Source organism: Chiloscyllium plagiosum, chromosome 6, assembly GCF_004010195.1.
Source record: "Chiloscyllium plagiosum isolate BGI_BamShark_2017 chromosome 6, ASM401019v2, whole genome shotgun sequence".
Classification (NCBI taxonomy): Eukaryota; Metazoa; Chordata; class Chondrichthyes; order Orectolobiformes; family Hemiscylliidae; genus Chiloscyllium; species Chiloscyllium plagiosum.
Window position 1 is genome coordinate 44,491,971 of NC_057715.1, and position 14,672 is coordinate 44,506,642.

General features: G+C 40.6%; 1 protein-coding gene and 1 pseudogene across 2 annotated transcripts in view; one reads left to right on the top strand and one right to left on the bottom strand.

Annotated features, from left to right (window-relative positions):
- LOC122550548 (glypican-6-like) overlaps positions 1-14,672 on the top strand; it is a 1,024,831-nt gene that overhangs the window by 522,033 nt on the left and 488,126 nt on the right. The gene's annotated exons all lie outside the window — the stretch shown is intronic.
- Positions 493-587, bottom strand: LOC122551206 (annotated as a pseudogene).

Sequence of the window (14,672 nt, forward strand, 5' to 3'; positions counted from 1 at the left end):
TTCCTCCAGCAGCTCATTCTATACACACACCACGCTTTGCGTGAAAAGATTGCCCCTTAGGTCCCTTTTAAATCTTTCCCTCTCACCTTAAACCTATGCCATCTAGTTTTGGACTCCTCCACCCTGGGAAAAAGACCTTTACTATTTACCCCTCAGCCTCCGATGCTCCAGGGAAAATAGCCGCAGTCTATTCAGCCTCTCCCAATAGCTCAAACCCTCCAACCCTGGTAACAACCTTGTAAAATTTTTCTGAATCTTTTCAAGTTTCACAACATCCTTCCTATACCAGAGAGAGAAAAAAATTGAATGCAGTACTCCAAAAGTGGCCAAACCAATGTCCTGTACAACTACAATATTACTTCCCAACTCCTCTGCTCAATGCACTCAATAAAGGCAGGCATACCAAATGCCTTCTTCACTATCCTGTCTACCTGTGACTCCACTTTCCAGGAACTATGAACCAGCGCTCCAAGGTCTCTTTGTTCAGCAACAAAAAATATGGACCGCCTCGTGAATTTTCATGTCATCCTTACCACGCTAATCTTCTCTGTAAATTTCCAATTTTAGCATATCTGCTGCCGAAGCAAGCACTGAAAATGTGTGAACTTGTGAGCTTCCAAGATTACAATTGAACACTTTTGCAGCTGTCTGGTGGAGTGATGTGCAGTCCATGGCAAAACAAGCAAAACATTGTCAATGACAATGACTGCTAATGATGTTGCATGTTTAAGGGATAAACCTAATGGTGAAAGGAAGGAATCAAAGGAAGGGCCCAGAGTTGTGCGCAAAGTATCTTATGGGAGTGACAGATGAGGACATAAGGTGAAATGGATCGACCTACAATGTGGAAGATGTTGCTGCATTTACAAAAATGTCCTTGCTTTCCATTGTGGCAATGCAAATAAATATATTATTGCTGTAACTTTCTTATATTCCATATTTACAAAACAAGTAAATTTTACTGGTAAAAGGAACAAAACCAAGAGGGCATGGATTTTAAGTGATGTTCAGTGAGAAATTATAGATTGAAATACACTGCCTCGAAATGCAGAGGAGACAGGTTAAGTTGAGGCATTCAAGAGGGCATTGGATGGTTATTTGGATAGAAACATATGAGAGAAAAAAAAACAGGAGATTGGCAATAGATTAATAATGCTTGTTTGAAGAGCTGAAGCAGGCACAATAGGCTAAATGACCTCCTTCTGCACTGTGACATTTCCGTAATTCTGTGATTTGAACCACCTCATCACCTTCAGTGTTGGAGAGGAGATATTTGTATACCTACTTCCATCTGCTGACATTCTTTTATCTTTGTAAAATGCTTCACATAAAAGCATCAGAATGTCATTCTGTTCTGGTGGTAGGTGGAGCCTTGCTGAGGCATCCAGGATCTTGCTTCCCAGCTGAATAGCCTCTTTTGGAAAGTTTGCTGAGCCGCAATCCAGTAAAGCACTGAGGAGTGCCGGCGTTTAGCCCATCTGAGAATCAAAACCCCAACAGTGAAGGTTATGTCCAGTAAAATCTGCCATCCAATCAGAGACTGGTACCTCGCTCTCAGCTCCCTGGGGAAGGTAATAGCTACTTCCAGATGAACACCCTGGGAGTCCCAGTGTTCTGAATGGGCCCTATTCTGAAATTGCACTTCAAATTTATTTCCATTCCTAACCTTCAGTTCTCAGACAGTGGACTGAATATTCCCAAAATCAAAAATAACTCAGGATTATATCCATTCTTGACTCTGCAATGGTTGTAGAACATTTTAAAAATAAATGTTCTAAAGCCTATGTCGGCAGTCAGTATGTATTAGGATCCAGAAAACTGATACCAGCCACTTCTACATTGTACCACTGTCATGGGGTATGCAGAGAACATTTGGTCAATCTGGGATAATGTCTCTTAATTTTGGGGGCCTAAAATGTATCAATTGGCTGGCAACATCAAGAGAACAAAAGCCCTCTTAACCACTTGTGGAATTGTACCTATTTGTGACTCAAGACTGAAACCTCCCCAAAGCACTCAAGGTGGCTTTAGAGGTAAGAAGGATGGCTGGGAAATCAAGTTAACTAACTGCAACAGTGTTGGCAGAACCCTGTCTTCTGCTCATAGACACAGACGCAATGGTTGTCATTGGGCAATAATGGGAAAGCAGTACCTATCCTTACAATTCAATCAATTACAACTCTCTCAGCACAGAAAATGGGGTAAACTGGGGGAAGATCATAAAAACTAGGAGCAGCAATAGGCAATTCAGCTCATCAAACCTGCTCCACCATTCAGTACCATTGTGGCTCCCCATAACCACTTAATGGTTACTAATTACTAATTAAAAAGTCTATCTATCTCCTACAAATGTATTCAATGAGGAATCTCAGGAACCTGACCTGAACTAGTCAATAACACAGATGATAAAGGATATGTCCACTGAGCCATCCAGAGAACATGCTGGACATTCCACATAAAATAACCATTTGCAAATGAATTCAACCAGTAGGCTTAAATCACAAAACTCAATCAAGAACAAAAGGGATAACTGCAAAACATAACTTGTGTGTATATTTCTGCTTTGGTAGGATTGTATATTAATTAAATGTATTTCCTTTTTAAACAATGGCTTTCAAATATTTGTGGTTCTCATGACCTTCAATCCCAGTGTTTATTTCGATTACAGTTTATTGTTATTCAAGAACTGTGAGTAATGTTGATCTCACTGTTGTTCAGAAGCATGCCAGATAATTATGGATTGTGGATGTTAGTTTTACCGTGTATAATACTTGCTTTGCTCATTTTAATTATACATGCATAAAATTTGATCTTGAAGTAACAAATTTGATGTGCACTTTTGTTTACAAATGAGAACTATAATTTAATTTTAATATATGTACTCAATACAGAAGGTCACTCAGCTCATTTGCTGATATACCCAGGTAGTTTGTCACAGAAGTGCCTCCATGGACATAGTTGTAAAGCTATTAGCTTTTTACTGAGTTCGCAATGCATAACATTGAGAAAAACCAGAATTTGCAACGTCTGTAAAGGACAAATAGGAAGGTCCATTAAATACATAAAACATTCTGCACAGTTAAAGTAACAACAGGAGCTCTAGTTCATCATTCCTGTTTCACAATTCAAGACTTACATTAATAAGTTCTGAAATTTAATAGCAGGAAGTACTTATTATATCATTGCGCTTCTTTAAAGCTCGATTATATTGTATTTTTTTCGGAATGGTTTTCCTGAACTGCATTTTTTTTTCCAATAGCCAAATGAGTCATAAGGATGGAATTCTTTCTGATGGAATTATAGTATAATGATTCCAATACTTTTCATGTTCAGTACATTTTTGGAACAAAAGCAGCGGCATTCAACTATTTCACTAAGGTTCACAATACCTGCTGGGGGAGAAAATGAGGGAGAAGACAACTATGTTCCTGCATTTCACCAACACCATCACCATATCATCAACAACCCACCAACAATGTCCTCTCCCAACTGCAGTCTGACAATGTTCTTATGTCAAATTCTGTGTATGCAAATTGTACATAAAATTTACAAAACCTCAGTTTTGACCTCAGTTGGAGCATTTTGTACAGTTCTGGGAGCTATAATATAGGAAAAATGTGAATGCATGGGAGAGCGTGCAGAAAGGCCTATGAAGAGATGAGGACTTCTCATGAGAAGATAGATTGGAGAAATTGGATCAGTTTTCCATGGAGAAGGAAGGCTGAGGAAAGATCTGATAAGGATCTTCAAAATTATGGAAGATCTAGATAGAGCAGAAACTGTTCTTACTCATGAAAAAAATGAACATTACAAAGCACAATATTAAAGTATTAGTAAAAGAAGCAAAAATGATAGGAGGAATATCATTTGTTACACAGAACGATTGATTAGGGCCTGTAGAGAAGGCAGGAGAGAGGTAGAAATTGAGCTGTTCATTTGGAGAGCTGTGAAGACAGGAGAGGCTGAATGTCCCCCTTCTGAGGTGTGATGATTCTAAGATTCCAATGGCTGTGACATCTGTTATCATATCTGAACCTGAGATGCACATACAAATATAAGACTTTGGGTTTGGGTAATTTGAAGAGTACATTCTTCACTTCCTGCCTTTGGTTCGCTGAGTCATGAGCCCTTAAAACCCAGCAGCTGTGCAGGCAACTTAGTCCAAGGTCTCTATCATGAAGGATTAAACCAGGTATAATGACAGATACAATAACATTCCTGAAGAAGGGCTTACGCCCGAAACGTCGATTCTCCTGTTCCTTGGATGCTGCCTGACCTGCTGCGCTTTTCCAGCAACACATTTTCAGCAGACACAATAACACCCAAGGTTTGATGCAGCCCAGGATGTTTCCTTCTATGCTTTGTCTGTATCTGCTGAAGTTGAAATATATTTTAAAAATCCTAAGACCCAAATCATTTGAGATTCTAACTTGTCCTTGAAAACCAAGCTCATTTACCTTTCTATTGTTGGCGACAATCTTTATCTTCTTTCTACTATATATTGTTATGGACCAGGCCACCTCAAAACATTTCAAAGAAGGGAGCCCAGACCTTAACTTTGCTAGTTGTTTTAAGCAGGTCTTAGGTGGATATTCTAGGAGAGATGACGCTGGTCAAACCATTTAGTTTTAAATAAAACTGAATTTATTTACACGATTACCAAACAAAACATAAACAAAAGAAAACAGAATAGCGAATGGCGCAAAAGAAGGCAGAATCTAATACCCTAAGTGGCAAGTTTAGAGGTGTAGAGGGCATTTAATTGGACTGAAAGATGCTAGGTGGGGTTTCCACCACTTTCCCACTTCTGTCCAATGAAGTCCAGGTTGGAAAATTTTGTGGGTGGTCTTTCCACCTGATTAGGGTCTTTAGGTGGCAATTAAATTGCACTTAAAAGCAACATACCACCACTGTTAGTTTTCAACTATTGGTGGGCTGCAGATTGATCACACAGGAAGACAAAAGCAAACCCTTGTTAGTTTTCTTTGCTGGCTTCTGAGGGGGTGAGGTTGGGTTTAGGGGATAAGTTTCTCATTAAAAGGTTCTCAGTTACAGGAAGGGGGTGATTTCTATGAGCTTCCCTTTCCCCACCTTTGGCATCAATTCCAATTCCCCTCCCCTTAACTCGAATCCCATCCAGCCTCATCTTTAACCTTAGAAAAGTGGTCGTTTAAGTACTTTCCACAACAGAGGAAATACAGGACTTGCCCCAGATCTCCAGGTGATTGGCAAGACCATTGTCACTTGTGCTAAATTTGGTCCAATGTCATTAATCAAACACATGCAGGAAGGATATTGTTTAGACACATTTTTGATTATTGTTACTATTATATCTCCCATAAGAAAGGGAAAAGATGGATAATCTTTCCTTGTACATTGTTTTAAAATCATTATCTGATCTTTCTCTGAAGACTATAATTTTTCTATGATACTTTTTCCTTATGCATATACTAACCAGAACATTAAGAAAAGCATGGAAACAATTAGACTGCTCAGGTATTCTGATAAACTATGTCAATAAAGGACAACCACAGAGGAAGTAGAGGTAAATGTGGAGTATGTATTAGAGATAGGATAAAGATTCAGTCTATCACAGGTCGTATGAGGCATTAGTAAAATTGCCTGGCTTTCAAGGATAAAATATGAATCTGAAAGCTGGTCTGACTTTTCAATAACAGACATGTGTATAGATAGTCTCTAGTCTCTAGGCAGTATTGTGATCCAGCATCTCCAGCAGAGAATGGAGCTTGCAGAGAAGAACATTTTTGAAAACCACTTGAGTTGAGAATGTAACTTTAAAAAAGTTCTGGGATTTACATATGAAAGAACTGAAAACAATATAGTCATTCTGAAGTTAAGTTACATCACACTGTAAACTCTTGCTATAAATTTGGTGTCATATGATCTTATACTCCACAACCACCTGTTGAAGGAGCAGTGCTCCGAAAGCTAGTGCTTCTAAATAAACCTGTTGGACTATAACCTGGTGTTGTATGATTCTTAACTTGGCAGAAAAGTTAGTCAGGTTGCCTTGTGAAGTTACTGAGGTGCAGCCTTAGGAATTCTGAAACCATTCTCAGTTTGTGGTAGTCACTGCAGAGGTCATAGAACCATCCTTTGTTTGTGTATTTACTCTTCTTGCTAACGTTATTGAGCAAAGAAATGTGTAATCTGATGTGACACACTATCTGAGGCACTGGAAGAACTTTCCTTGCTCTAGCTCTTTTCATTTGATGTCAGCACCACTCTATGATTAGGAAAGATGTTATGGAATGATTAGGATTGAAGAGACACTATAGGATCAAAAAACATAGAAGCAGAATTAGGCCATTTGGCCCATTGAATCTGCTCCTCCATTTAATCATGTCTATTTCTCAGATGTTATGCTTCTCATCTCCATTCTCCTGCTTTCTCCCCATAACCTTTGATCCCCTTACTAATCAAGAACCTATCTAACTGCCTTAAATACACCACTTTAACTAGGTTAATGTCCTTGTGATCTTGATTTACCTCAATTTGCACCATCAGTTCATCTACTTTATTCAGAATGCTTTATGCATTAAAACACAAAGTCTTTAAATTACTTCTACGGTCGAGTTTCCATACACTTTTAAGGATCCTTGTTACAATACTACATTCACATATTCTGTCCCTTCCTTCAATTTTCTGGTAACAATCAACCCCATCATGAACCAGAAATCCTATCTTCTCCTTTTTCTTTGATTTTATAATTTTCAATTCAACTGACACCTCTCTGCTACTATTTAGTTCAAATCCCTATTTCCAGCCGAGTGATGTGATTTGCTAGGACTCTGATCTCAGCATGATTCAAGTACAGCCCATTCCATCATAACAGCTCCCTCTATTCCCAGTACTGGTGCCAAAGTCCCATGAATACAAACCTGTTTCTCCCACACCAATCTTTGAATCATGACTTTATCTCTTTAATCTTGGCGATGCTGTGCCAATTAGAATCATAGAGTGATTCAGCACAGAAATAGTCCCTTCGGTCCAACTCGTCTGCACTGACCAGACTCCCAATCTGACCTCGTCCATTTTAGATAAGATTCCCTACAGTATAGAAATATACTGTGGCCCAACAAGTCCACACCAACTCCCTAAAGAGTAACCCACCCAGACCCATGCCCCCTGATTAATGCACCTAACACTATGGGCAATTTAGCATGGCCAATTCACTGACCTGCACATCTTTGGATTGTGGGAGGAAACCCACGCAAACATGAGGAGAACGTGCAGATTCTACAAAGACAGCTGCCGGAGGTGGGAATCAAACCCGGGTCCCTGGTGCTGTGAGGCAGAAGTGCTAACCACTGAGCCACCGTGCCGCCTACATTTGCCAGCATTTAGCCCAAATCCTTTTAAACCCTTCCTATTCATATACCCATCGATGCCTTTTAAATGCTGTTGTAATACCCGCCTTCACCACTTCCTGTAGCAGCTCGTTCCATACATGCACCACCCTCTGTGTGAAAAAGTTCCCTCTAAGTCCTTTTTATATCTTTCCCCTCTCATGTTAAACCTATGACCTCAAGCTTTAGATTCTCCCACCCTTGAACAAAGACATTGGCTATTCAGCCTATCCATGCCCCTCCTGCTTTTATAAACCTCTGTAATGTCATCCCTCAGCCTCCAAGGCTCCAGGGAAAATTGCCCCAACCTCTTCAGCCTGCCCCTAAAACTCTAACCCTCCAGTCCTGGAAACATCCTTGTAAATCTTTTCTGCACTGTCACAAGTTGAATAACATCCTTCCTACAGAGGGGCAACCAGAATTGGGTACAGTATTCTAAAAGTGGCTTCACCAATGTCCTCTATAGTTGCAACATGACATCCCAACCTCTAAACTCAATGTTCTGACCAATGAAGGGAAGCATGCCAAACAGCTTCTTTCCCACCCTGTCTACCTGCGTCTCCACTTTCAAGGAATTATACACCTGCATCCCTATGTCTCTTTGTTCGGCAACCCAGGGTCCCCAGGGTCCTATCATTAACTATAAAAGTCCTGCCCTCGTTTTCCTGACCAAAATGTAACACCTCAGATTTATCTAAATTAAACTCCATTTGTCGTTCCTCGGCTCATTGGCCCACCTGATCAAGCTGCCATTGTACTCTGAGATCACCACCTATTTTGGTGTCATCTGCAAAGATACGCACCATACCTCATGGTTTTGGAGAAGGTTTGTAGCTCAACCATACCTCTTATATTTACGTAGCTCATGCTCAGATAGTAATCTGGAGATTATTACATTTTTAGCTCTGTTTTTCAATTTACTCCCTAGTTCCTCATATTCCGTCTTCCTACCTGTGTCATTGGTACCTTTGTGAGCCATGACAACTAGGTCTTTCCCCTCACACTCCAAGTTCCTCTACAGCCCAGATGAAATATCCTGAACCTGGGCACCAGGCAGGCAATACAGCCTTTAGGACTCTTGATCCTGGCACAATGAATAGTGTCTAATCCCCTCTCTATATTATTTCCAATTACAAATACATTTCTCTTTTCTCCCCAGTCTTGAATGGCTCCCTGTACTGTAATGTAATGTTCACATTAGATTACTAACAGTGTGGAAACAGGCCCTTCGGCCCAACAAGTCCACACCGACCCGCCGAAGCGCAACCCACCCATACCCCTACATTTACCCCTTTAACCTAACACTAGGGGCAATTTAGCATGGCCAATTCACCTGACCCGCACATCTTTGGACTGTGGGAGGAAACCGGAGCACCCGAAGGAAACCCACGCAGACACGGGGAGAATGTGCAAACTCCCCACAGTCAGTCGCCCGGGTCGGGAATTGAACCCGGGTCTCTGGCGCTGTGAGGCAGCAGTGCTAACCACTGTGCCACCGTGCCGCCCAGTTCAATTTTCTCATCTTCCTTGGAGCCCCACTCTCATACGGAAAGGGAACAAAAATCTCAAACCTGTTAGACAAATTCAAAAGCTGAGGCTTCTTCAGCACCACCTTTTGGATCTGTTTGACTTCTTCACTTGTAGTCACACCCTTGAGTAAAGAAGACATTTACAAGAAGAGTTGCAGGAATCTACACTTATACAGATAGATTGAAGAAGTTGGCACTGTTGTCCTTGTTGAGAAGAAGGCTGAGAGCTGATGTGATAGAAGTTTTCAATGCCATGATGAGTCTCGATCATAAATTTAAGGGGTTAGGCAAATGGAGAAAAAGTGAGTTGAGGAGGATTTCTTTCACTCAGATAATATTTGGAGCTGACAACTCACTACCTAAAAGGATGTTTAAGCCAGAAAGTCACATAACATTGAAGCACTATGTAATTATTCACTTGCATTGCCATCAGCTCACAAGCTGAATGGCCTCCTTTCATGCTGCAAATGTTTATGAACTGGTGGAGGACAATGGGCTGAATGGTCTCCTTCTGCAACATAACAATTCTGTGATTCTGCGATATGACTTTCAATCCTCAAGAGTGTTGGCATCCAAAATTAAATCTTGCAGTGGTAAACAGGCACAGCAGGGAGATGGCTCTGTGCTCTATGCAAAGAAGAGGATGTATTCTAGGCCACTCAAATTAAGAAACTCCTTCAAAGGCCTTGTTAGGTAGAAAATTTCCCCACTTGATTTCCGTAATATTAAACTCTAAAAGCACAGGGCATTTTTGTTTTTACTTTACTAATTTGGAATGTCCTTGTAGCCTGTACCATTTTTCGTTCATTTGCAATCTCATTCACGTGACAGAGCCACATGATAATAAAAGATGAGAATAAGTCAAAGTATCCCTCTCAATAAGAAATGGTGGCAGGACCAAGATTTTTCTATCAAGTGCCATCAATAGGAATACTCTCACTCAGTTTCTACAATACTGCAGACAAGGAGAGGCTCCTATCCAGAAACTTCTGCATTTTCTAAGTGTTTAAATCAATGTTGTGTCAAGTTAAAAAAACAAGGATTTCAAGAATTGGTTTTAAATCCCATCTGGCACTAAACAGGATTTCAGCCCCATCAGATGGTGAACCCAAGCCATGTGAAACTACACTTTCTTGTAGAAATGCTTTCAGAACAGACTAAATAGGAAGCTCACTTTTATGTTGTGGATATCACAACTTTGGTTACTCAACACACCTCTGCAGCCAATGAACGTTTGAAATTTAGTTAGGATTGTGGTGCATCCTTAAGTAATGCAATATCGATATCAACATTTCCACTCCAAGATTACACTGATTTAGTCAGTGTAACTCCTTCCTTTTCAAGTATCTGACTTGTTACTCTAAGGTAGAGTATACCCTGAGTATACCCTGAAGTATATTAGGATCGGAGGAATTGTATACAATGAATACATTAATGTAGAAAATTTTGTATAATGCCCATTCACAATCCATGAAATATCATCAATGACTGGGCAAAAACTGAGCTGGATTTTCATGAAATCTTGCCAACTCCTGAAATCTTTAAAAACAGCTAGTATGACCCAAATGCAAAGCTCACTCCCTCAGTTCCAGCAGATCCCATTTTTGCAGGCATGGTGAAGGGGGCAGGTCATGAATCAGGCAAGTGGGAATCCTGAACTCAGCAAGGCAACTTGAATATGCTACTGATTTCAAGCAGACCTCCTTGTCATTGGTGGGCGGCACGGTGGCACAGTGGTTAGCACTGCTGCCTCACAGCGCCAGAGACCTGGGTTCAATTCCCGCCTCAGGCGACTGACTGTGTGGAGTTTGCACGTTCTCCCTGTGTCTGCGTGGGTTTTCTCCGGGTGCTCCGGTTTCCTCCCACAGTCACAAAGATGTGCAGGGCCAGGTGAATTGGCCATACTAAATTGACTGTAGTGTTAGGTAAGGGGTAAATGTAGGTGTATGGGTGGGTTTCGCTTCGGCGTGTCGGTGTGGACTTGTTGGGCCGAAGGGCCTGTTTCCATATGTAATGTAATCTAATCTAATCTAAAAAAAAATTGTTCTAGGGGCCTGAACCCATAATGTGGAAGTCACAAATTTATGGAGGAGGCAAAAATACTCTTGAAAGGTGGATAGTGTTTGTTTATATATGATGATCTAAAATTATTTTAATTCCCTGTGCTTGAAACATGAATGAACAGGCTGCAGTAGCTGGAGTTAATTGTTTGAGAAGCTATGTGGTGTGGCTTGGGAAAATGAATTATCATCTGTATTTATTATTTCAATAGATTATATTGTTGACATTTGCCAAGGTTTATTATTGGAACTCAATCCAATTGTGAATCTTAGTGAGCTCCAAAACCATTTACCTAAGCAGTGGAATCAAGTTTACACAACATAAGACCATAACATAAGTTTACATTTTAATAGATTGTTTTAAAGGACATCTCAAGGACTAGCCCTCTTTGAAGATACTGAATGCAAGGTTTTATTTTAGATTGACCACTTGATTGACCACTTTGATCAAGTTGCCCATAATGAAAGTATTTTTTTATGAACAGGCTTATATGAGTAAGGTCTATCTGGATTGTTCACATTTTACATTTTTTTTTCCCATCTCCTCATAGTTCCTCAGCTCTGATGATGGTTGCTGCTGCAGAAGTGGCTATGAGATGTGATGGAGATATTGTGGGCATAGAGGTGGCATTTAGACATAGGGAACATTGGGGTGGATGGGAATGAGAGTCAGGAATTCAAATAGCCTTGCAAAAGTCTGAACTAAACTCTCAAAGAACTGAGCAGAACATTTAACAAACCCATTTCACCTCTTACCTAACTCAATGGCCACCTGCCTAGGTGGCTGCCTGGCTTGATCAAAATGAAATTTAACTGCAGTGAACCATGGCTGACAAAGAAAATTAAGGATTGTATCAGGTTAAAGGAAAATGCTTATATGGTGGCTGGTGTTAGTAATCAATTTGAGAGTTGGGAAGGTTTTAGTATACAGCAAAGGAGGACCAAGAAACTGACAAGAAAAGGGAGAACAGAATATGAATGCAATCCAGCAACAAAAGTACGGATGGACTGATAAATCTTCTACAGATCTATAGAAAGGAAACATATGGCTAAAAGAAATGTGGATCAATTAAAAGCAGTTAGGAGAATTCATGATGTGGAGGTGCTGATGTTGGACTGGGGTGGACAAAGTTAAAAATCGCACAAAACTAGGTTATGGTCCAACAGCTTTATTTGGAGGTCCGGGAGACTTATTAATCTTTGGCCATGTTAATTTCTTGAGTACAACACTCTTACTGATACAGATTTCCTTTCTACTCCTCATTCTTCCTAGTCACTTGGTTCTTTAATTCTAGGAGACTGCTTGTTTCTTCCTCAGTGAAAACAAATACAGAGTAATCAATCAGCTTATCTGCAATTTCTCTATTCACCTTAATAAGTTCTTCTACAGCTTTATTTAGAGGTGCAATGATCAAGTGCTCCAAGTACTCTGTACCTCCATACCCTTGAATGTTATGACATTTCAAGTGCTCATACGAGTACTTTTTAATGGTTGTGAAGTTTCCCACCTCAACCAACCTGCCAGGCAGTGCATTCCACACTTTTCCACCCTTGGATGAAAAAAAACTTTTCTCAAATCCCCTCTAAACCTCCTACCTTTCACTTTAAAAGTATGACCCCTTGTTATTGACCATTCAACTAAAGGGAACAGCTACTTTCTATTCATCTTGTACATGCTTTTCATAATTAATACATCCGTCAGGTCCCCCCACAATCTTTTCTGCTGCAGAGGCAACAACACAAGCTTATCCAGCCTCTCTTCATAGCTGAAAAGCGACATCCCAGTGACATTCCAGCGACATCCCTGATGAATCTCCTTTGTAACTTCTCCAGTGCAATCACGTCCTTCCTATAGTGTGGTGACCAGAACTGCGCACTGTACTCCATCTGTGACCCAACCAAATATGACCTCCTTGCTCTTATCATCTATGCCACAAGTGTCCCATTTGCCTTCTGAACTATCTTATTAACCTGTCATGCTACCTTCGGGGATCCGTGGGCAAACACGCCAGGATCCTTTTTTCCTCTGAGATTCCTAGCATCCTGTCATTCACGGAGTTATCCCTTCCCTTGTTTCTTCGTGTAAATGCATCACCTCACATTTATCAGAGTTAAATTCTATCTGCCAATGATCTGCTCCTCTGACCAATCAATTTGTATTATCCTGTAACCTAACACCTTACTGCCTCACTGTCAACCATCTAGCCAAGCATTTTTTTAATTCATTCATGGGATGTGAGCATTGCTGGCTGGCTAACATTCATTACCTGTCACTACTTCCCTTTGGGGAGGTGTTGATTGCCTTCTTGAATTTCTGCAGTTCACATGCTGTAAGTTGACCCACAATGCCATTCGGGAGGGAATTCCATGATTTTGACCAAGCGACAGGAGAAGTACTTGGGTGGCTTTGTTCCCATGTATTGGCTGCCCTTGTCCTCCTAGATGAAAGCGCTTGTGTGTTTGGAAGGTGTTGTCTGAGGATCTTTGGTGAATTTCCGCAGTTTGTCTTGTAGATAGTACACAAACTGCTATTGAGCATCAGTAATGGAGGGAGTAGATGTTTGTGAATGTGCTGCAAATCAAACGGGCTGCTTTGTCCAGGATGATGTCAAGTTTCTTGAGTGTTTTTGGAGGAGCAACCATCTGAGATGTATTATATTTTGATTTTCTGAGGCTTTCGATAATTCAGATCAGATGGTAGGAATAAATTGCTAATTCTCACATTGGCGGGCTATGAGTAGTGGGGTACCACAAGGATCAGTACCCCAACTGTACATAATATATCTCAATGATTTGGATTAGGGGAGCAAATGTAACATTTCCACATTTGTGATGATGTAAACCTAAACAGGAAGGTGTATTGTGAGGAAGATATAAAATGTTCTCAGAAGGATTTGGACAAGCTTAGTAAGAGGAGCCGATCTGCAACATATTTCTTAAATAGTGACCAGTTAGAAAGTGCAGATGTGTAACAAGACTTGGATGTCCTTGTTGATAAGTCACTGATGGCTGACATATAGTTGCAGCAAGCTATTTGAAAGTATATTGGAATACTAATCTTTTTTGCAAAGGAATTTGAATACAGGAAAAGTTAACTCTTGCTTCAAATGTATTGAAGCTTGGTGAAACCATTCCTGGAGCACTGTCTACAGTTTTGATCTCCTTATTTCAGGAAGGATATTATTGCTGTAGAGAGAGTGCAATTCCTAGGATGACAGGATTGTCCTATGAAGACATTTTGGGCAAACTGGGCATGCATTCTATAGAATTTCAAAGAATGAGAGGTGATCTCATTGAAACCTTCAAAATTCTTAAAGAGATAGCCAAGGTAGATTAAGGTAAGATGTTCCCCAGGTTCGGGAGCCTGGAACCAGGAGGCACAATTTAAAAACAAACATTATTAGAAGGAGACTAGAAGTTGAATCTTTTTATCCTGCACTCCACAGAATTAGGATTCAAGAAACTAGGGACACCATTTTGTACAGAATGAGAAGAAGGTGTTGATTGGTTGGACCAGCATTAACTGGAGATTGTTTGCAACAAGAACAGTTAACTGTCAATGTCGCCCACCCTCTGATGACCCCTTCTCCTGCCTCCAACACACCCCATCCACCTGGACACCCCGTGCTGGCCTCTTACCCACCCTCGATCTCTTCATAGCCAACTGCCGCCGCGACATTAACTGCCTCAACTTCTCCACCCCTCTCACCCAC